This window comes from Gouania willdenowi, chromosome 1, assembly GCF_900634775.1.
Source record: "Gouania willdenowi chromosome 1, fGouWil2.1, whole genome shotgun sequence".
In the NCBI taxonomy this organism is placed as follows: Eukaryota; Metazoa; Chordata; class Actinopteri; order Blenniiformes; family Gobiesocidae; genus Gouania; species Gouania willdenowi.
Genome location: NC_041044.1, coordinates 40,685,541 through 40,698,127, shown reverse-complemented (window position 1 = coordinate 40,698,127; position 12,587 = coordinate 40,685,541). Strand labels below are relative to the sequence as shown.

At 40.2% G+C, this 12,587-nt stretch overlaps 1 protein-coding gene and 1 pseudogene across 1 annotated transcript in view; one reads left to right on the top strand and one right to left on the bottom strand.

Annotated features, from left to right (window-relative positions):
• Positions 1-12,587, top strand: part of dok7b (docking protein 7b) — a 131,194-nt gene that overhangs the window by 64,367 nt on the left and 54,240 nt on the right. The gene's annotated exons all lie outside the window — the stretch shown is intronic.
• Positions 6,266-8,941, bottom strand: LOC114467690 (peptidyl-prolyl cis-trans isomerase FKBP8 pseudogene; annotated as a pseudogene).

The following is a 12,587-nucleotide window of genomic DNA, read 5'->3' as shown; positions in this document are numbered from 1 at the left end:
GTGCTTGGCACTGACAGCTGCCGTTTTGGCGAGACACGGAAACGAGCAAGTATGAAACTCAGCTCCACTTGGCCTTTGCTATCCTCTGATCTAAAATATGCAACCACTCACACATAGGCTTGTTCAGAAGCATCACAAAAGATGTGGATGTCTCGAATTGTTTCTGGGTCATCCATGTTCTTAGAAGTGTAACAGCGAGGAATGGTGATTTGAGATAGGTGTTGTAGTTCTTCCTCCCAAGAATTCTAAGCTGTAAAAATGTCATGGTGAAGAAGGGGATCATCCCAATCTCTCTCTGTCCTCCACAGTTGTTGAACCAGAGCTTTTGCACGAGTTGTGAAAGGTAGGAGGTAGCCTAAAGGGTCATACAGATGTGCAAGGACTCTATAGATGTGATGTATGGTAATGAGGTGTGTCTCCACAGACTTGAATTTGTAACCAAATTGGTAAGGTTTACAGTTCCAGAGCAGTCCAAGTGTGCGCTCCTGGGGGTCAGCCCTTTCTTCAGACAGCCAAAGTTCACAGCTTTCAGACCTTGCATCTCTAGGTAAGTGGTTGATGACATTAGGATCATTGCTTGCCCATTGATGGAGGTCGAAGCCTCCTGCTGAAAGAGTGGCTCTTAGTTTAACAAGGAGTGTTCGAGCTGAAAGAAAACTTTGAGAGCAATTATCAACATAGAAGCATTTGTTTACTGAACAAAGCACATCTTTGTCTGATTGTTGGTCATCTTTTACATGGGTTTGCAGGGCATAAATCGCACAGCAGCGACTACAAGTGGTACCGAAAGGAAGAACTTGCCATTGATACACTGTTGGTGGAACGTCCTCTTTCATATCACACCAGAGGAATCGAAGAAGAGGCTTGTCTTGGGGCAGGAAGCAGATTTGGGGAAACATGCCTTTAATGTCCCCACTTATTGCTACAGCATGTTGTCTGAAGTGTAGCACCACACCGAGGAGGGATGGTCCCAGGATATGTCCAGGTAAAAGATACTTATTGAGGCATTGACCTTGGAAAGTGAATGAACAGTCGAAAACAATCCGATCTTTTTTATTGTGAGTAACATTGTGATGAGGAATATACCAAGCTTCTGGTGCTGTAAACTTTGTCATGAGTCAGCTTCACCACATATCCAGCTTCCTCTAGCTTTGAAATTTGTTCACAGTATGAGCTTGCTTTGTCCAGGTCCTTGGATAGTCGAGATTTGATGTTACTGAGTCTTGACATTACTGCCGTTTGAGGTGTATTCAGAAGGTGTGAGTTTGCTTGCCTGAGAAGAGGAGTGCCATAGTGTTGAACACCATTAAATAAAACTCTTTTCGTTGCGGTTTTAGGAAGCTCCATGGCTTGTTTGTCTTGCCTCGATCTGATGACGACTTTCTCATTGTGTACAGGAAGGGTGTCAAGTTTCCAAAGTTTTGCAACATGGTAACGCAACTCTTTTGCAGGGGGTCCGATGGACAACAACAAGCATTGCGTAGACACTAGGGAATTGTGTGACTGAACTTCTCTGATTGGACCTTGGAGTGTCCATCCTAACAGGGTTTTGACAGCTACAGGGGATCCTGAAGGGCCTAACCTGATTGGTGCTGTAGGAGTAATGAGATGAATGTGATCTGAGCCAATGAGCAATAGTGGTGATGCCTTTTCTATGGATGGGCGTGGAATGTCTTTTAGATGCTTGTATTTTTGCTGGAGGGTTTGTACAGGATAAGTGTGGTCAGAAAGTGCCAGCTGGGTTGCAGTGAAAGCATGTTGGATGGTAAAGGTCTTCTCTGGGTGTGCGGAGGGAGAGATCTGAAAACTGACAGATGAACCATGAAGAGTTTCAATGTCCTGCCGAACCGTTCTTAGTGATAATTTTTCTGATTGTCCAATCAGGTGGAGGTTTTGAGCAGCTGATTGAAGCGGAATTGTTCGTTGTGATCCATCATCGAGAACAGCGTATGTTTTTAAAGTTCGGTCACCATTGCGGAGAATCACATTGACGACTTTAAGGAGGACACCATTACTGTCAACTGGTCTGTCAAGGTACAGTGTCTTCACAGCAGGAACAGGAAAATTGTTGGTTCTCTGATTTACATCACAGAGTATCTGCAGATATCTCCTTTTGCAGGTGGCACAGAATTTCTTTAGATCACACTTTGCAGATTGATGAGTTCCAGCACAGCGCCAACAACGTCTGTTTTCCTTTATCCAATTGATCTTCTGATCCTTAGTCAGAACAGTATACTCTGGACATCTACTGATGTGGTGTTCTGTTGAACGACAATATGAACAAGTTGCTGTAGACTTCTGAAGGAGCTCTGAAGATTGTCTGGTCTCATTGGGTTTGTTTGTTCCATGTAGAATTGTTGTCATTGCTGATATTGATTTACATTGGTGTTTATGTTGATTGAGAGATGAGATGGCGTTTTCCTTTCTAGGTTGACGAGCTTCAGTTTGTAACCAAGATGAAAACATTTGTGAATCGTATGTTAGAACATCCTGATTGCGGCCTACATGGCGTTTAAATTGACTTTAATGTTCTGCTGGCAGTTTTTTAAGGAGCCGATCTACATGTGAACTGCAGAGAAGTTCAGCGTGTGATCACCACAAGTCGCACATGTACAGAACAACCGGAATTAACTTAAAGCGAATTTAAGTTTTGTTAACTGTTTACAAAAAAGAAGAATTATTTAATTCTGAATTAAAAACGGAATAAACCAGCCACCTAATTTGGAATTAAGTTAAATTTGGAATTAAATCACGCCAGTGTTTGTGTGATGTGTGTGTGCGCCTGTGCGTGTGTGAGATAGTTTTTTTTTATTTTAGTTTCATCAGCTTAAGCAGTGTTTAAATGTGCTTTATATATAGACTTAACTTGTACACAATGGTGGTAATAGTTTAAAGATAAAGTCTGGTCTGTAATGGAATGAGGCTGGATTAATTACATTTAGACTGGGGTTAAAGTAACTTATCACATCTACTTCAAGTTGTTTGATTTATTTTTAAGGTACTTGTACTTTTTGTGTTAGTGTATGTGTTGGTATTGCTCTTTGTCCGAGTAGCATCCCTTAACCTAATAATGCAAATAAAACAAGTTCATTTTTGAGTAGTTGTAAATTGTGCTATAATACATACTAATGCTATACTATCATTCTCATTTCATCAGAAAACATCAAACAATGACAGACTTCATGATGTCAAAGACATGAAGTAACCACAGAGAGAAGCTGTGATTCAGAACATCCTCTACATCAGAGGTCTCATTCTCGCGGCTCGCGGGACGACAATTTGTGGCCCACAGGACAATGTGAAAATGTAATTGTTAGTGAGGCCCGTGTGTTTTATACTGTATTGTAATGATGTGACTCGAGCCGTTGTCAATGATTTATCAGCTTTTAATGGAAGTCCTTAAAACATTATGTACCCCTCATTCTCCGCTGATGCCCGCCCTTTCCCAGCCTCCCAGCCAATCAACATGCAGAACTCATATAAACAAAGACAAACATTGGCAGAGAAAGCCGCACGTAACGATGCTTCAAATGGCATCGGAAACCACAACACCTGTTTAACATTGAATAAACTACACGTGGAACATAACTCAGGAACATAGGACCTAGTCTGTTACAATATGAATGGCACTTTACAGCATTGCGCGTTGACGATGTCACCAAGGGAAGCACACCTCCGATGGCGCCACCCACCCACCTACTCGCCTCGGTTTTCGTCAACGAAACTTCGGTGTTGGCTGGAACGTACAGCTGATTCCATGGGGTTATAGAAAATAAAAGCCAGTAAATGCCTCTGTGGGTGCGTCCCATGGTTTCTATCGGCTATAATCGGCTAATGTCCCACTGTCCCGACGGATAGTCAACGCCCCACTGGCGATTGCCTTTTTTCCGCTGTCTATCTCGGTACTTTCTACCATCTACAAATGTCATGATGTTCATGTCATCACGAAATACATGAACACTGAGCGCAAAGAGAAAAGCGATTTCTGCCGAGTGGTTCATTATCTGCCTTGTTGTCGCCGGAAGAAAAAGCGGAAATTAGGTTCTCCGTGCGTCTGGTTGGCTAAACACGCGACTTTAACTTTATTGCTAAAAAAAAAAAGAAAACTTTACTAGGAGAGCAACAGCAATTAGCTGACATCATGTCATGTTGGATTTTCTCAAGATACACTTTTTAAGTTTTTGTTTGAAATGTCATGACAGAAATTAAGATCTTATGTGCTCTGGAAAAGGAACAAAGAAAATCCATCAACTGTAGCAGCTGTAAATCTGTAATGACATCAACCAATGGAAAAAAACAAACAGTGTTTTTTAACCAATCACGTCTCCCTGTCTCCCTGCTTGTTCTCGACTACTTGCATGCACACTGAAAGTGCGTCACAGCTGACAGAGTTAAAACAGAGTTTTTGGTTTAACATATATAATGGTAAAGTTTAGTGTTTTCTTACTGCTGAATGAAACAACAAAATTATTACACAATATAAGCGATGAGCTGAGCTCCTCTTCTGCAGCAGCTGTGCACATGCATGTGAGTGAGACAGAGCAAAGAGGGGAGGGGGATAAAGGCAGAGCAGTCGGGGAGGCTACATTCAAAATCATGCTTGCTTTCGAAAATTGCCTACCCTACTTTTAAAGAACTGTTAGTAATGACGTTTATGAAGATTTTTTTTTTTTTACCAAAGTTTTTTTGTGGAATACCTGATGCGGCCCAGCCTCACCCAGACTCTGCCTACTGTGGTCCCCAGGTACTTTGAGTTTGAGACCCCTGCTCTACATGATTGTCACTGACATGAGGCATGTGTCCATGGATGAATAATAATAATAATAATGGCTTGGATTTATATAGCGCTTTCTTCGAGGCTTCATCTCCACTTGGGGCGACCACTGAGCCATGGTCGCCCCAAGTGGAGATGAAGTTTCACTACAATCATCCTCACTTTTAATCCAGGTCACATTTTGCCGTCAACGACACATTTTATATTTGACATTTAACAAAGCACATGGAGATAAAATATGAAGACTTTAAAGAATGTGAAGATTGCATTTAACACAAACTGTCTCTCACTGCTGATATATGGACACGTGTAGCTAATGAAGTCCACCTTAGGGTGACCTCTCACTACATTCACAATGGGAGGCTGAAAATATGTGTTTTTTAATCCGATTAATCAATGAATTTATTGACCAATTAATCGATTATGAAAATAATAATTTGTTGCAGCTCTAGTTGAGAGGGAGCTGGAAGACAAATCAACTGAACTCAGGCACATGCCTTGATGTCCAGTCAGACATTTTCTTTTTCCCTTACATTCTCACCTACCTCTTTTACCTCACCCCAGAATTTCTGTTTTCACAACATTTCATATGAAAATGATGTGTTCATATTGTTATGTTTCAGATAATAGAAATATAAGGTTTCATTAGCCAGGACAGAAACTAAGCTGCTAATGTGGGATGGTCAGTGACAATTCATATAAGCAAATGGTATGGTTTAGTGGCTTCTTTGCTGGAATTATTTGTATTGATTGATAATTAATTTTTTTCCTTCAAAAGTCAGTTTTAGTCAAATTATTTACATTTTCTTAGAAGTCCTAATTTTAGATCAAAGCTCCACATAAGGCATTACACAGTGAAGGATCTGATAAAAACACTTTGGCGTTTGGTTTGCTCACAGGTTCCAGTCAATTTTGATCACTGTTATTGTTCGCTAATATTAAATGTTGTAAGAATTGTGTTACAATAAATATAATTTTGGACAGTGTTGATATTTTTCTTTTCTTTCCACATTAATAAAAACATTTGGAGAATGTTCTTAAACAACTGAATTTTTTCATTTTTCCTTATTGTACATTATATTAACTGACATCAATGCCTTTAATTGTAAAACAATGTATTTTCCCTTTGGTCTGTATTTCCATCATAAGTTTGGTCTTAAATTTTAAGGTAGTATTAAAAAGTCTTAAATATATATTCTTATATTCTTCCAACCCGTAGTCACCCTGTATTTATCATTATGCTTGTAACCTATTTGAATAGATGCTTGTAAAATAAAAACGTACACATTGTAAACATAATTTTTTTTTACATTTAAACTTTTATTAAACCTCGATTTCAGATGGCACTCCTGGCAAACAAAAGTATTCAAATTAATAATTCATGTTTTTGAATATTAATTACCTTTTGTTCCCCTACAAAATGCATCTTGTAACTGTAGAGGATGATGACATAATTTGTCACACAGAACAGAGTGACAGTGAGGAGGTCATAAACTGATAAATATTTTCACCCTCATGGACCACATGGTCAGAATGCACTGCCAGATGTGCTCCAGTGTTTAAGTCATGTCGTTACTACAGTTCTTGAATCACTTTCTAGCATAGATGGCCACAGACAGAGCGATGCCGCCAATGGCTACTGCAGTGGCACCAAGCAGCCACTTCCAGCTCAAACCCCATGCTGACTTGGCCTGATGTTTGTGGGTGCTGGACGGGTTCTCCAACATCTTCTCATCCATGGCTTGCTGTGCTGCTTCATGCTCACGGTGCTTTTTCATCATCGTGGAGAGCTCATCTTGAACTGTTTTGTTGTGTGGCTCCAGCTCCAGGGCCTTCCGTAGTGTTTGAATGGCTTCTGAGTATTTATCCTGCAAGGCCAGGACCTTGCCCGTGTGGAAAAGCGCTTTCACATTTTCAGGCTGATATATCAGCATTGCGCTGTAGCACGTTAGCGCTGCATCATATTGTTCTAGTTTCATCATAGAAGCAGCCATGTTGTTCAAACATTTCACTTTCAGTTCCATCAGCTTGTTCTCCTCTTCAGAACTAATATCATCTTCAGAAATGGACTCTGTTATTTCCATGGCAGCTTCATACTTTTGGATGGCGAAGTCGTAGGCTCTGCACAGATAAAGGACATTGCCTTGCTCCTTCTTGCAGGTGGCCAGAGCAATCTTCTCAGTGGGGGACAGCAGCTTCAAGTCTGGAGCATCAATAGCTTCTAGCAGCTTCACTTCAAGTGACAGATCAGCCCCTGACGGAATCTCAGGGTAAAGATTTCCACTGAGTCCATATGCATATCTTTCATCTGTCTGGATGAGCGCCTTCTCTCCCATTCCCATGAGTCGCACCGCCACATCCAGTGCCAGGATCACTTCTTTGTTTCCCAGAGTGAACCAGAACTCCGGCAGCTCCTCGACCAACGTCCCATCCAACAGACGTGTTATTAGACTAATCTTCACAATCTGTCCAACTTGTGGCCAACTGTCTGTTCCTCCTCCAGGCTGTAGCACCTTTTTCTTTAGCAGACCATCTCTGAAGATATCAAACCACTCATCAGCAGGCGGTTGGGGGTCAGTTTCTCTCCTCATGGACTGATCCATGACAATCTCATTCCCACTCTTCATGACTGGTACACTGTCACTGCTTTGGTAAACAACCTGAAACACAAGGAAACGTATTGTAAGTACTACTAAAACAAACTAGATTACCATTATTAGCTGGCAGCTTCTGAGCAGGGTTGGGGTCAGTTATAATTGTAATCATACAATTGATAATTAATTACAAAGATGGTGTAGTTATAATTGTAATTTTAATTTTAAAAAATTTGTTGCTGTTGTAATCTCATTAAATTCTAGTTGAGGTTAGATAATTTACTTTGTAATTGCAATTGCCTTTAAAATTCTAAAAAAAATATATCAATTATAATTTAACAATAAACTGGTGAACCATGTTCTACACATATGTAGTTAACAATTATTAAAATGTTTATATGAAGCTTTCCCACATTTTACCATTTTAAAAGTGTATTTTACAGCTGACTCAAGACCCGTCATCATATGAGATGCTAACAGAAAGCTAACACAAGAGAAAGGTTAACTTTTATTTATTTTTTTTATTTCTCATGATAACGGGTCCTAAATTAGCCTTAATATACACTAAAAACAAATATATATCATCTAATTACTTTCCTATCTCTTGGTTATCTTTATACTTCCTAATCAATGAAAATATAGATTTTAATATTTTTGGTGTGGGTGTCTGAGCCATTTTTATTAAATGGTAAAATGTGAGAAAGCTTGATATGGAACATATTTTAATTGTTAACTACATACTGTATGTGTAGAACTGTAACATGGCAATTACATTATAATTACATTTTAATTACAATTATGACAGCAACATATTTCTAAAATTACATCGCTTACATTATAATTGTAATTATCAATTGCGTGATTACAATTATGATTGACTCCAACCTTGCTTCTGAGTCACTATTGAAGTGTCACACGTGTCCAGACATGGGACACTGGTGGCACAGGAGCCACAAGCAGCCTTTGGTCTAATTTTGTGCTGCCGTTAGCATAAACATACAAAATGACATAAATACACAAAACAATAGCAAAACAATGCACAGAATTACTCTTAAAACACACAAAAAGATTATTAAAATACACACACAAAAATGACAACAAAATGATAACCAAACCACTGAAAAATATACAGGATTACATAAAACAAATAAAAACAAACAAAAATAAATAACAACGTACACAAAAGACAACAATAAAGTAAACTGGGAGAAAAATTATACAATATTACAGAAAAAAATATGCTAAATTAGAAAAAGATACACAGAATAATATAAAAACAACAGATTCATATATTAAAACACAACAAAGACATATTAAAGGAGAGAAGAATCAGAATCATTAAGCAAAACACTTGTTGTTAGATTGTCCTTTGTGCCTAAAGATGGTTGTAACATGAGATTTACCGTTTAAGAGTAGCTCAGGGGCTGTGTCTTATTTGTGGGAAGGATGTTAATTCCGGGACGTATTAGTCTTTCTTTGAATCAGGGGTTGTTCCAGCTGTTTCCTATTCTCTCCTATCTGCAGCTTTGAGCTTTCACTCTGTTTTTTCTCTCCTGAGGAAGTGACTGCTCTATGAGCTCTGGGTTTTTAGTTCTGCCTTTTGTTCTATTTTTTGAGTTCTACTTCTTGCTCTTCCTTTGATGTTCTGTGATGTGGGGTTCTTCCCCGGCATAGCAACGGCTGTTCTAAACTCCTCAGTTGCCACGGTTACATGATGTTTTTTTTAATTTGGAATGAGTTTTTCTGCATTAAATAATTCGGAATGAATGTCTTGCGCTTCATGTTTACATGGTAATAGTAATTCCCAAACTGAGGTTTACATGAAAAACCGGTTTATTTGGCTTTAGTTAATTCCACTTTAGGTTTGGGAGTTGGGAAGGCTCTGATTGGACAGGGGGCGAAAATGACGTATCACGTCGATAACGTCTATCGGGAGAAACACACAACCAACATTTTATTGTCGGTTGTAACACAGAAAACCACACATGAGAACTGTTTTCACCTTTACTTTGATTGTTGTTTTAATGCAACAACTCAACAGTAACACACTTTGGTCCACGGAGCGGAGGAGATAGGAACTAATCACCAGTAAATAAAGTCTAGTAAAACTCCGTAAAACAATAACCAGGAATAAATAGTTGCTTCCTGGTAAAGATAGTAGCTGTAACTGTGGTGAAGGATTCTAATGAAAGGGGCTGTCACCATGGGCATCGGGTCAGAATGCCCTTTTCAGACAATGAGACTGGATATCAGTTCAAGAGGTTTATTCGATCAGCTTCGGAGGCAACGAGGGTAACAGAAAAAAACATACATGAAATGATTGACCTCGGTGCTGAAAGACAAAATAAAATAATATTAGAATAATAAACAAGTCAACTTAAAGTTACTTTCTAAAGGAAATAATGGTAAATTAAGTACTTGATAACTAAAACCCTAATGAAGACACCTTACCATTGCTGAACTGCTACCCCATGTGAAGATCCAAACCTGAGTGCAGGGGACTGCCATCTTAAATAAGCACTGATCAGGTGAATGCAACCTACTAATCAGTGACAGAATGCAAACCGCATGCAATCAAGGGGGAAAAAAGGAAAAAAAAACAAGGAAGTGTACTGAAGGGAGGTGCAGTAAAAAAGAGAGAGAGAGAACCTGTAGGAAAAACTAGTGATCTTTGCTACGATCGCCCCTTATTTCTAGTGAGAAATAAAATAAAATAAAAAAATCAACTAGAGAAGGTCCTCACGAAGGGAAGGTAGTGGGATTAGTTTTGCAACTGGTCTGATGTAGGTCTTGTCTTTCACTAGAACTTCAGCTGCCCTGATGAGTTCATCTTTACTTGGGATTAGTCGGGTCACTTCTCCTACAGGCCAAAGAGCTCTTGGTAGTTGGGGATCAAGGATCATAACAACAGTTCAACTTGAACTTTGGTTAGTCCCTTTTCCATTTCTGCCATATTTGTAGTGATGGTAGGTAGGATTTAATAAAATGTTTCCAGAAATGGTCAGACATTATCTGTGAATGGCGCCAACGCCGTCGACTGAGGAGTTCAGAATCTGGATAAGATACCAGAGGGATTGATGCATCATGTCGTCCCATAACGAGAAGGTGGGGGTGACTGGATCAACATCTGCAATGTCTAAAGATACATAGCCAAGTGCTTGGCACTGACAGCTGCCGTTTTGGCGAGACACGGAAACGAGCAAGTATGAAACTCAGCTCCACTTGGCCTTTGCTATCCTCTGATCTAAAATATGCAACCACTCACACATAGGCTTGTTCAGAAGCATCACAAAAGATGTGGATGTCTCGAATTGTTTCTGGGTCATCCATGTTCTTAGAAGTGTAACAGCGAGGAATGGTGATTTGAGATAGGTGTTGTAGTTCTTCCTCCCAAGAATTCTAAGCTGTAAAATAGTCATGGTGAAGAAGGGGATCATCCCAATCTCTCTCTGTCCTCCACAGTTGTTGAACCAGAGCTTTTGCACGAGTTGTGAAAGGTAGGAGGTAGCCTAAAGGGTCATACAGATGTGCAAGGACTCTATAGATGTGATGTATGGTAATGAGGTGTGTCTCCACAGACTTGAATTTGTAACCAAATTGGTAAGGTTTACAGTTCCAGAGCAGTCCAAGTGTGCGCTCCTGGGGGTCAGCCCTTTCTTCAGACAGCCAAAGTTCACAGCTTTCAGACCTTGCATCTCTAGGTAAGTGGTTGATGACATTAGGATCATTGCTTGCCCATTGATGGAGGTCGAAGCCTCCTGCTGAAAGAGTGGCTCTTAGTTTAACAAGGAGTGTTCGAGCTGAAAGAAAACTTTGAGAGCAATTATCAACATAGAAGCATTTGTTTACTGAACACAGCACATCTTTGTCTGATTGTTGGTCATCTTTTACATGGGTTTGCAGGGCATAAATCGCACAGCAGCGACTACAAGTGGTACCGAAAGGAAGAACTTGCCATTGATACACTGTTGGTGGAACGTCCTCTTTCATATCACACCAGAGGAATCGAAGAAGAGGCTTGTCTTGGGGCAGGAAGCAGATTTGGGGAAACATGCCTTTAATGTCCCCACTTATTGCTACAGCATGTTGTCTGAAGTGTAGCACCACACCGAGGAGGGATGGTCCCAGGATATGTCCAGGTAAAAGATACTTATTGAGGCATTGACCTTGGAAAGTGAATGAACAGTCGAAAACAATCCGATCTTTTTTATTGTGAGTAACATTGTGATGAGGAATATACCAAGCTTCTGGTGCTGTAAACTTTGTCATGAGTCAGCTTCACCACATATCCAGCTTCCTCTAGCTTTGAAATTTGTTCACAGTATGAGCTTGCTTTGTCCAGGTCCTTGGATAGTCGAGATTTGATGTTACTGAGTCTTGACATTACTGCCGTTTGAGGTGTATTCAGAAGGTGTGAGTTTGCTTGCCTGAGAAGAGGAGTGCCATAGTGTTGAACACCATTAAATAAAACTCTTTTCGTTGCGGTTTTAGGAAGCTCCATGGCTTGTTTGTCTTGCCTCGATCTGATGACGACTTTCTCATTGTGTACAGGAAGGGTGTCAAGTTTCCAAAGTTTTGCAACATGGTAACGCAACTCTTTTGCAGGGGGTCCGATGGACAACAACAAGCATTGCGTAGACACTAGGGAATTGTGTGACTGAACTTCTCTGATTGGACCTTGGAGTGTCCATCCTAACAGGGTTTTGACAGCTACAGGGGATCCTGAAGGGCCTAACCTGATTGGTGCTGTAGGAGTAATGAGATGAATGTGATCTGAGCCAATGAGCAATAGTGGTGATGCCTTTTCTATGGATGGGCGTGGAATGTCTTTTAGATGCTTGTATTTTTGCTGGAGGGTTTGTACAGGATAAGTGTGGTCAGAAAGTGCCAGCTGGGTTGCAGTGAAAGCATGTTGGATGGTAAAGGTCTTCTCTGGGTGTGCGGAGGGAGAGATCTGAAAACTGACAGATGAACCATGAAGAGTTTCAATGTCCTGCCGAACCGTTCTTAGTGATAATTTTTCTGATTGTCCAATCAGGTGGAGGTTTTGAGCAGCTGATTGAAGCGGAATTGTTCGTTGTGATCCATCATCGAGAACAGCGTATGTTTTTAAAGTTCGGTCACCATTGCGGAGAATCACATTGACGACTTTAAGGAGGACACCATTACTGTCAACTGGTCTGTCAAGGTACAGTGTCTTCACAGCAGGAACAGGAAAA